General features: G+C 35.5%; 1 pseudogene; it reads left to right on the plus strand.

The window, feature by feature from the left end:
• The first annotated feature begins 525 nt into the window (after positions 1 to 525).
• LOC101569464 lies at positions 526 to 1,450 on the plus strand (annotated as a pseudogene).
• The last annotated feature ends 9,251 nt before the right edge of the window (positions 1,451 to 10,701 follow it).

The following is a 10,701-nucleotide window of genomic DNA, read 5'->3' on the forward strand; positions in this document are numbered from 1 at the left end:
TCACATTGAACACAAGACAGTAATCTATCATCAAAGGATGGAATTACAGACAAGAGAAACATTAATTTTATACCCCTTGTTCAGAATGTTCTTTTAATATTATGTTATAAAATGAAAAAAAGCAATTTTCATGACGGTCATTAGTTCAACTCCCAAAGTCTCCTTCATTTAAACTTATACCAATTAGTTTGCTTCCCAACATTACATAAAAGAAAGTTGAACTTGTAAATGTCTCTTCACTCCTGCAGCTACTAGTCCTTAAATAAATGAACTAAGTAATGCTCCCATAACATATTAATAATAATTCCTTTCCAATTGTGTTATTAAAATATTTAAGAAAAAGACATGAAAACCGAAACAAATTTCAGTGGTTAGAATAATATACCAAAAGAGATCTCAGGATTTAACCAGTACTACAACTTCAGATACTGATTAATAAAATAGTTAACTTATTCAGAATTTTGAAAGAGCTGATTTATATTACTTGTGTTATTGGTGTTTCTCTGTGAAGAGAAGTAAACAATCATGAGAGAGAAAAGCCAAAGCTCTGTGGTAGAATTTGTCTTCCTGGGTCTCTCACAGGATCCAAACACACAATTCCTTCTCTTCTTCTTGTTTATGGCCATCTACTTGCTGACCATACTGGGAAACCTGTTCATAGTCATACTGATGCATATAGACTGCAGACTCCACACACCTATGTACTTTTTCCTGAGGAAACTGTCCTTTGCTGATCTCTGTTTTTCTACCACTACAGTGCCTCAAGCACTTGTACACTTTCTGTTGAAGACAAAAACCATTTCCTTTGTTGGGTGCTCAACACAGATAGTTGTTTTACTTCTGGTTGGAAGTACAGAGTGTGCACTTCTAGCAGTGATGTCCTATGACAGGTATGTGGCTGTGTGCAAGCCACTGCATTACTCCAGCATCATGACACATGGAGTATGTATCCAGATGACTGTAGTTTCCTGGGGCAGTGGTATATTTGCATCCCCGGTGGACACTATATTCACATTACGTCTTCCCTACCGAGGAAACAATGTCATTAGCCTTTATTTTCTGTGAGCCCCTTGCTCTTTTGAAGCTGGCTTCAGCAGACACTTACACAACAGAGATGGTCATCTTTGCCATGGGTGTGGTAATCCTTCTGGCTCCTGTCTCCATCATCCTCATCTCCTATTGGAATATCATCTCCACTGTGGTCCAGATGCAGTCTTCAGAAGGAAGGCTCAAGGTCTTCTCTACATGTGGTTCCCATCTCATTGTTGTTTTTCTCTTCTATGGTTCAGGAATATTTGCCTACATGAGGTCAAATTCCAAGATAATGAATGAAAAATATAAAATGATCTCTGTGTTCTACTCAGCAGTAACACCGATGTTGAACCCTATCATTTACAGACTGAGGAACAAAGATGTCAAAGCAGCTCTCAAGAGAGTCATTGCAACATAGTTTTGGGTGATGGTGACCTGTGTGTATAATGCCATTTTTGGTGATATGGAGAGAAAAAAAATATGCATGTGAAAATTTCCCAATTTTAGCTATTCCTGCACTTTTCCTTTTATAGTTTTTTGAGAATTTTTTTAGCATATTTCCCACTGCAAACAAGGCACTTTGGAAGACACATAAAGTGGGGCCAGGGAGGAGGTGGCTCAGTAAATTAAGCACCTCCCTGGCAAGCACAAGGATCTGAGTTCAACCTTGGTTCTGAAAAAAAAAAAAAAAAAAAAAAAAAGGAAGACACATAAGGAAATTAAATAAACAAAAAGTAAAGAAAAGGAAATAGAAAAAAGAAGGAAAAAATAAAGTGAATTGATGAAAGAAAAAAGGTTGAAGAAAGCAAAAAGTGAATGGAAGACTAGGAAACTAACAGTAACTTCATTCCTAACCCATACATATACATGCAGAAATTTTAACTTGTATACATAAGGCAATTTATCAAAGTTCCAAGAACAAATAAATAATAACAGCAATTGCTTTTAAGAATTTATTTCCTAGCAATAAAATATCATCTTTATTCTTGCTTGTATATATGAAATGCTTTTTGAACCTGTATATTCTAGCAATGTTTACAATTTGTAAAATGGAAAAGTGTAAATTCAAGAAATAATAAGTGATAAAATTTTCTGAAGAATGCATATAAAATTAATAAAATAATAATTTTCTAACAGTGGATATACAGGTAAAATTTTTAAGAGTACACATAAATTTAAGAAAAAAATACAAAAAAGTGAGACTGAAAATATAGATTGAGGTGCATTATCTTAAAGTATGGTCCTTCTTAAGTACTAAAGAGTCTACCCAATAAGGTAAAAAAATATGAATGTAAGATTATTTAAAATGTCAATAGAATACAGGTTTCCAGGAAATTGGTTCTCTTTTGCCTTGATAGACCATTTAAACTTTTTAATGTAAACTGGCATTGATACATTACAGTCATTTATTGTTCTTGGTTTACATGTTAAGGATACTTTTCTCTATGGGACAATATAGGACATATGATTTCAACAATTATCATAAAATCCAACTCCAAATAATTTTTGTACTCTAAAGTTCTGTATTTTTAGGTATAGGATAACTTTTATGATGAATGAGTTGTGAAATTACTTGTTTTAAACTAAACCTGCATTGGATTACAAATTAAATGACAATAAAGAGTGTTTCTTAATCCTGTTGCTTAAGAACTAACATAAAAAATTTTTCACTTGTGGGAATTAAATCTCCAAATCTCTTTGGGCAGTTGCTAAGCTTTTCTATATAGAGTCTCAACTCATCTCTAAATAAGGAAACTTTACTTCTTCATTTCTAAGCATTATTCCTTATATTTCTCTTTCTTATCTAAATGCTCACCCTAAGGTTTCCAGAGCTATATTGAGTAGGAGTGACAGTGGTAACTTTGTGCTGTTCCTGATTTTAAAGCTAAGGCATTGATTTTTTGATTTAGTATGAAATTGGCAGCTCATTGTCATAGATGGCTCTTATCAGGAAGATGTAAAGACCATTTAATCTGATTTTCCGTAGATATTTTTTTTTCTGCAGTTTTATCTTGAATGAGATTTGGACTTTGTCAAAAGGTTTTGTGCATATATTGAGATGATAATGATTTTTGTCATTGGTACTGATGATATGATGGATTACATTTATTGAATTGCATATTTTGAACCATTCCTATAGTCCAGGGATTAATGCCAATTGATTGTAACACATAATCTTCTTGATGACTAGATGAATAATCTTTGATAACATGATACTGAGAAAGTTTTTTTTATATTCATGAGGGACATTGGGACATAGTTTTGTTTTTCTGTTTCAATAATTTTCTTTTTTAAATTAATTTTATTGGAAAACAATTAGCAGAGACAGTTTCAAAACAAGTTAGCAGAACAGTTGCAATGATTAACATATTGTGTATTGTTGTCTTTGTAGTAGTTATACATAGTATAAGATGCAGACATGATATCCTGTCCAAACACTATTAGTACAAATCTTTCTTCTCATTGAATTAAGAGAAAGTAGCTGTATTTCTATCCTATTTTGTATATACAGATACAAAGTTGTCCTCCTTTTATATCCCATTTTTTGGTTTAGTTTTGTCAGAGATGTGTATTCTATTACCATTTAAATATTGTAGTTCTCTTGTTATGTTGAATCTTTCTGTTTTTTTGTATCAGAATAACACTTGCTTCCAGGAATAAATTCAGAGAGTAGTTTCTCTTCCGCTTTCACTGAAGTGTTTGAGAAGAGTTGGAATGAAATTTTCTTCAAATGTCTCCTAGAACTCATCTGTGAATCCATTAGGGCCTGGATTTTTCTTGTTTTAGAGTTTTTCATTACATTTTTAATTTCATTGATACTGGGTTACTCTGAATTTTATATATTCTTGATTCAGTTTTGATAATTCACATCCAAGTATTTGCCCATTTCTTATGTCCTTTCTGTCCTGTCAGAATAAAGATGTTGGAAGTATGAACTAATCATCTTCAATTCTTCAGAATCTGGAGTGATTCTGCATGTTACATTTCTTATTTTATGAAGTTTTTTTTTACTTTTTTTCATTATTTTTTATTTTTATTTTTAGGGAAGGATCTACAGAGTGTTCCAGGTCTCACTGCGAGAGTGGACTCCTAGTGATTCTCCCATTTACAGCCTCCCAAGTTCTGGGATGACAGGCATGTCACACCATGCCTAGACTCAATCGCAAGCTCATGGCACCCTGGAGGAGGGGCCTGCATGGCAGGCCGGGTAAACAAATCCCTGGCCTTCATGCCTGCTTGCAGGCACTTTAGTCTGCTGAGCTATCTATCTGGCCCTTCTTTTCTTTTTTGATAACTGCACAAAAACTTTGTACATTTAATAACTAAATGCAATAGTTTATCAGAACACAGAGTCATCATTCAAAAATCAGTATTATTGCTGTTCACAAACAACAAATGAACCCTAGAGAGAAGTTAGGGAAGCAATGATGTAATTACCATTTACAATCACATCAAAAAAGCAGAAATAACAGAGGAATCTATCTCACAAGGAATAAAAAGGTTTTTAACTGAAAATTAGAATACTCTGAGTAAATAGATCAAAGAGAATATTAGAAAATATTCCTTGCTTCTGGATAGTAATAAAGAATATTTTGAAAATAGCCATACTGTCGTAATTGCTGCACAGACTCAATGCAATCCTATAAAAACACCTATAGAAAGCCTCACACATCTTGAGAAATTATTCCTATCATTGATCTGGAATCTGAAGAGATCTAAAACAGCAAACACATTCCCGGGAAACAGAGACAAGACAGAAGCATCACAATCTCTGGCTTGAAATTATACTGCAAAGCTACTATGGTAAAATCAGTGTGATACTCAAAAATCCAGAAAGAAGAGCCAATGAAATATGTTAGAAAATGCAGACACAGTATAAGCACACTCAGGCACCTTATCTTAGACAGTGAGGCCAACCATGTTCCCTGAAAGAAAGATAGCAACTTTAATAACTGGATCAGAGAAAACTGGCTTTCAATATGCAAAAGACTACAATTAGACCTATGCCAAACACTATGCACTAAACTACTGTCGAATTGGATCAGAGGTCTAAATATTAAAAGGAACACTAAATTTTCTACATAAAAGTTACACAAAGATCTTAACATCATAAGTGTATGTAGAGGGTTAACGAACTAAAATAAAAGTACATGAAAAATAGATCAAAGAATCAACAACTGTGATCTCATCATTTTTTTGTCTGTGTGTTTTATCTTCTTTGCCCCTTAGTCAAGTACAATCCTGTAGGTTGGTCTTCTAAAATAATTCTGCAATTATCCAATACTTATTCAATAAAACTTACTGAGCTTTATGAAATATTAAATAGCTCTTGGATTTAAAATTGCACACGAACTGGTGCACTCAATTCTCCCACATTCATCAGAGTCTTGTTAACAGACAACATTCCAACTCACTGTATGGGAAAATTTCATATCTTTGAAATGTACCCATCATGATTAATAAGTTGTTTCTAATGCAGTTCTTTTTCTTGTCTATAAAGCATTTAAGCTCCCTGTACACAACTCAGTCCTTCTGAAGAAAAAGTTGAAATGTAAGGCTGTGTAAGATTTGTTTTTTAACTGTAGAGTCTTTTGTTTTTGCATCATCAACACACTACTGAATATGTCTGTAGGTAGACCTGTCCTGGTGGTATATTCAATAGCCATTAACCTTACCTGCTACGGTATGGGGGTTGTAAATTGGCATAGTAATTTAAAGCATGTTCATGTTGGTGCACAGAACAAATTAGTTATATATGGAGATGGTATTTTTTCATCTTCAGTTGTCTCTGAAGCAGCTTATATGAAATAATTGTTCTGTTAACTGAGTGCCACTCTGTAATTGCAAAAAAAAAGTTTCAACTGTTTTCTGGACATTCTGAATCCTTGTAATTAAATACAATTTATTTAATTAAAAAATAGATGTAGCGACATAAAAAAAGAAATGTACCCATCACATTTGAGGTAACCACATTGATCCCCAAATAGCTTCAGTGAACACAGTGACCTCCACCCCAACCCCACCATCAAAGGAGCAGGAACCCTGTCCATGTTGTTCATAATTTTAGGAGACCTGTTGACACAGCATGCTCCCAAAGCTTCAGGGAGTCAGGATGAGATCCAGACAGCTTCAAGAGCTTGGTGAGCAATGTCCCACCCACCTAAAATTGCAGAAGCAGTACTGAAACTCACTGAATATTGAGAGTATGGATAATCTTAAAACAAGTAATCAAAAAGCAAGCTCAGACTGGCAACCCACTGCAAACAAGTCCAGGAGACAAGGTCATAAAATAACATGGAAGTCATACATCTGAAATTTATTTCTTTCTTTTTTTTCTTTTGAGTTTTATGGAAGTGTCTACATGGTGTTCAGGGTCTCACTACTAGATCAGACTTGTAGTGATCTGCCTATTTCCAGCCTACTAAGAGCTGGGATTGCAGGATTTCAACACCATACCCAGTCTCAATTGCCGACTCTGTGTGCCCTTGTTTCTACATTTAAATTAATCCTCTCCTTTCAAAATAAATCTGAATGTCTCACAAGTTGTCTCTAGGTATTTTCTTCTATCTCACAGAAACCTGTTCTACTGTCCAAGTGTTCCTGGTCTTGGGTGAGAAAATCTGTTGCCAAGTACTGAAGAGTTGGGGAAGATATAGAACAAAGCTCATTTATTTCTCATGGTTTGTATTCACATATTCTGGCTCTTGTCCTTTCAGTTCCTCCACTGCTCCTGCCCCCAGAATTGACTTAGGGCCACTTTCAGTTATTCATTAAATCTGATTCGCTGCACTTCATTTCCTGCAAGCTATAACCATTGGCAGCATGTTGAATTACTCGAGTGACCAGGATCACTGCCAGGATCATGAATTGGATTCTTGATGAGCTTTCCCCACTTGAGCAAACGTCCCTGTAAAGGTCATGGACTCAATTGTAATGCAGGATTTCCCAGAACTTACTGATATTCAGGCTCTGGAATGGACAGTTGCTCTAAGTGGATTGGATATGGTTGGAATGGCCCTGTCTGGATCTAGAAGAAACTCTCTTGTGTGTTACTCATTATCATCCACATCAAGCATCAGCCTTACTAGAGAGAAAAGAAGTGACTATTCTGTGCTAGCACTAACTTGAAAACTGCCTCAGCAGGAAAAGCAAGTACCTGCTGAATACTGTAGATATGTAGTTTACAAGTCCACTTGCATATGTGATGGTGCTCACAAGGGACTTGAGATACATGATTTGGAGAGAGTTGAGAAAATCTGTATAGGAACACATGGGAGACTGATTGACTTTTTTTTTAAGAATGGAAAGTAAAATCTAATGTGGCAGTAGAATAAAAATCAGAAAGTGTCACTAAGGAGTCAATTTACAGAAGCAGCCAATCATAGATATTCTCTTACAAAATAAGTAAAATAAGGAAGCCCTCAGATAAATTCACAAAGCTTAGAGAAAAAATAGTTCATTTAATCACAAATTTAAAAATAGATAAAAATATATAACTTTGAAATTTGGAAGACCATAATTACTATGAAAAATTATGCAACAGTATATTAGAACCATTTGCAGAAATGGGTGCATTCCTAAGTCTATGCAAATTATGATAGTTCAACAAATTACTATAGTACATGAAACTACTGAATATAACACTCGATTTTTTTTCTTAGTGATGACATTCATTCTATTCACAAATAACTTGCTGAAGATGTTTTGCATCTATGTTCATTAAGGAGATTTGCCTGAAGTGCTCTTTTTACTCTGGTATATGTCTAATTATAGAAGTAGTGTAATGCTGATTTCCACCAAAGTGTGGGAAGAATTACATAATTTTCTAATTTATTAAAGTGCTTGAGTACTGTACATGCTATAACCTATTGGAAAGTTTTGTAAAACTCAGGATTATAAAGTAAATATTTGCTTAAAATGTTATGATTTTTGTTTTGTGATTGACTGTTTAGAATGTGGAAAAATGAATCTTTGAACAGCAACCTACCTTGTCTTTATGAAGCTGTTAAAAAGCTTGATATGGGCTAAGAGGCACAGAAATGGAAGATTGTGGATCATATAAGAGCTGATGTGCAAACCTTAATATGCAGTTCAACTTGGCTAAAAAATAGTAAAACAGCTTCCATAAGATTTGCTTAAAGATTATATTCAAATACACATTGGAACTCTAGAGCTGAGTGCAGACCACAAAATTGTTCAGGTAATGGATGTATGTCATTATGTAGAAAAGCATGAGAAGCTTATTCACCTAATAGAAGAGATCTGAGAGAGAACAATAAAATCATTGCTTTTGTTGAAATAAAGAGTTCATCAGAAAATAGAGGAGAAATAGTTGGCTTGCCATGAGTATTCCTGGTGACAAGAGTCAACTGGAATCTGACTGTGCTCTAAATGAATTCTAAAACAGAAAATTCATATTATGATTGATACGGGTGATGTAATCTTTCTTTCCTCCAAAGTGTGAGATACAGAAGATGCAAAACTTAACATAAATGACAATTACCCTCATTCCTCAAATGATTATGTTCATTAACTTAGACTTTCTCACAGAAGCAAAAAAATGTACAACATGTACTGTCTTTACTCATATGAGCATAAAGCAAGTGAGAGATCTTAGCTGTGCATTTCATGAAGCTAATCAAGCAATTAATCTCAAATTGCTTCAATTCATTGAAGACAGAGGTTCAGGTCATGCCAGGGGTGAAGGAGACATGAAAGTTGACTTCTGGACTAGATTCTATGCAGACAAGAACCCTGGATTTAATACTTTTAGAGACAGGAAAAATTATGACAGAGGTTACTCCACTCTGCTAAGAACATTGGGGGGGGGAAATTCTCAGAATTGTGTCTATAACGCTTTTAATTACATCAATGACATATTTGGAAGGAATTTTGTGTGTACTGATACATACACCAGCTTTATTAGTGGGAATCCGAAAAAAGATTTACTGGAACTTTTATGGTAGCACTCCATAATATAGAAGTAATGTTTCAAATATGCACAATAGTGTAAAACCATAGGCATAAGCATATCATGCTACTGTAGCTGCACCTATGATTTATTATTCAATGCCAACAGGATAATCTCAGTGAGACATTGAAGTATATATAAGTATCTGTTTTTCATAATTTCTCTTTCTGTTGTTTGTTAGCAGACAAGACTGTTATTTAGGAAACTCAGAAAATGCAGAAATGACTGCAGTGTAACAGTAACTATGGAGCATATTTTTGCAATTTAAGTTGGCTATTTCTCTACATTGCAGGAACAATTTTAGGGTTTATATTTGCACTAGACAATGCACACAGTATTTTCACAAAAGTAACTATACAATGATTTGAAATAAAATAAGTACAATGCAATGCATGCACTTCCAATAAAGATATTTTAAGACTGAAAAAATATGTAGAGCAAAGTGCATCCTTCCACACAGTTGAGAAGATTGTGATATTTATGGTAATATAGGGATAAAAAGGGAACTTTTTCTGTGAGACCTTCCACGTTACTCTGAGGACCTCTCCATACTCAGCCTAGGCTTGGCATGTGTGTGGGAGATCTTCCACTCTGCTCTGCTCACTGGAACTCTCTGGACCAGCTGAAGCCCACAATGTGAGTGGGACCTTGCGTGGTGCTCTCGGGTCTTCTCAAACCATACCAGATCCAGCCCATACCCTGTGCATATGTAGGAGAACTTCCACATTGCTTTGCCCACCAGACCCTTCCAGAAACAGCCCAGGTCCTCTGTGTGAGGGAGACCTTCCACCATGCTCTTGGGACCTCCTGGCCCAGCCAAGTCTCAGCATATAGGCCCGGTATGAAACCATTCTGCTGAAGTTCTTTCAGAGATGCTAGGTGCTAGAACCACCCACCTAATCCAGGGACAGAACATCTTTCCAGAGGGGCACAGCAGGCTCACTTCCATGGGATGCAGCAGAAAGAAGCAGAACACAGAACCCGACCCAAGCTTGGCAATCGGGACAAGTTCAAACTTCATAGAACTGGACCTGCCAATCTCAGACACTTTGTTAGACCCAGATCTATGACACCATCATTCATCCCTCTTAATTCAGAGAGGCAGCAAAAGAATTTCAGTAGCTTCCAAGATTATGACTGCATGAAAGCACGACACCAAAGGACAGAAGACCGTGCTGTACAAAATGACAAAGAGAAGGAGCAAAATGAAATCGAAGGGCCTGAGCCCAGCCAAAAAAAATGCAGGAGACATGAGCATGGAAGTGTCTGAGAATCACGCACCTGAAATCTCTGAATTAATAGCATCTGAATTTAAAAAAAATCACTGCAAAAAGTTGTAGAGAAAATCAGTTTAGAAATAATATCTGAAGTAAAAAAAAAGAAAGGATAACTACAATGAAAGAATTAAGAACTGCTTCTAAAGAAGACAATGATAAAACGAATAGAAGAGAATAGAAAAATGATGGAGGGGTCTGCCCATTAGCTCAGTTGTCTAAGTGCCTGCTTAAGCAAAGGCAGTCAGGCTCAGGTACTGTGGTTCCATCCCCAGATCCTCATGACTTTCCAGATCGGTCCTAAAGGCATCCTGAGCTAGCAAAAGAAAGTTCAATCCCTGGTTCTGCAGAAGAAGAAGAAGAAGAAGAAGAAGAAGAAGAAGAAGAAGAAGAAGAAGAAGAAGAAGAAGAAGAAGAAGAAGA

Source organism: Octodon degus, unplaced genomic scaffold (genome assembly GCF_000260255.1).
Source record: "Octodon degus isolate 3935 unplaced genomic scaffold, OctDeg1.0 scaffold00359, whole genome shotgun sequence".
Taxonomy (NCBI): domain Eukaryota; kingdom Metazoa; phylum Chordata; class Mammalia; order Rodentia; family Octodontidae; genus Octodon; species Octodon degus.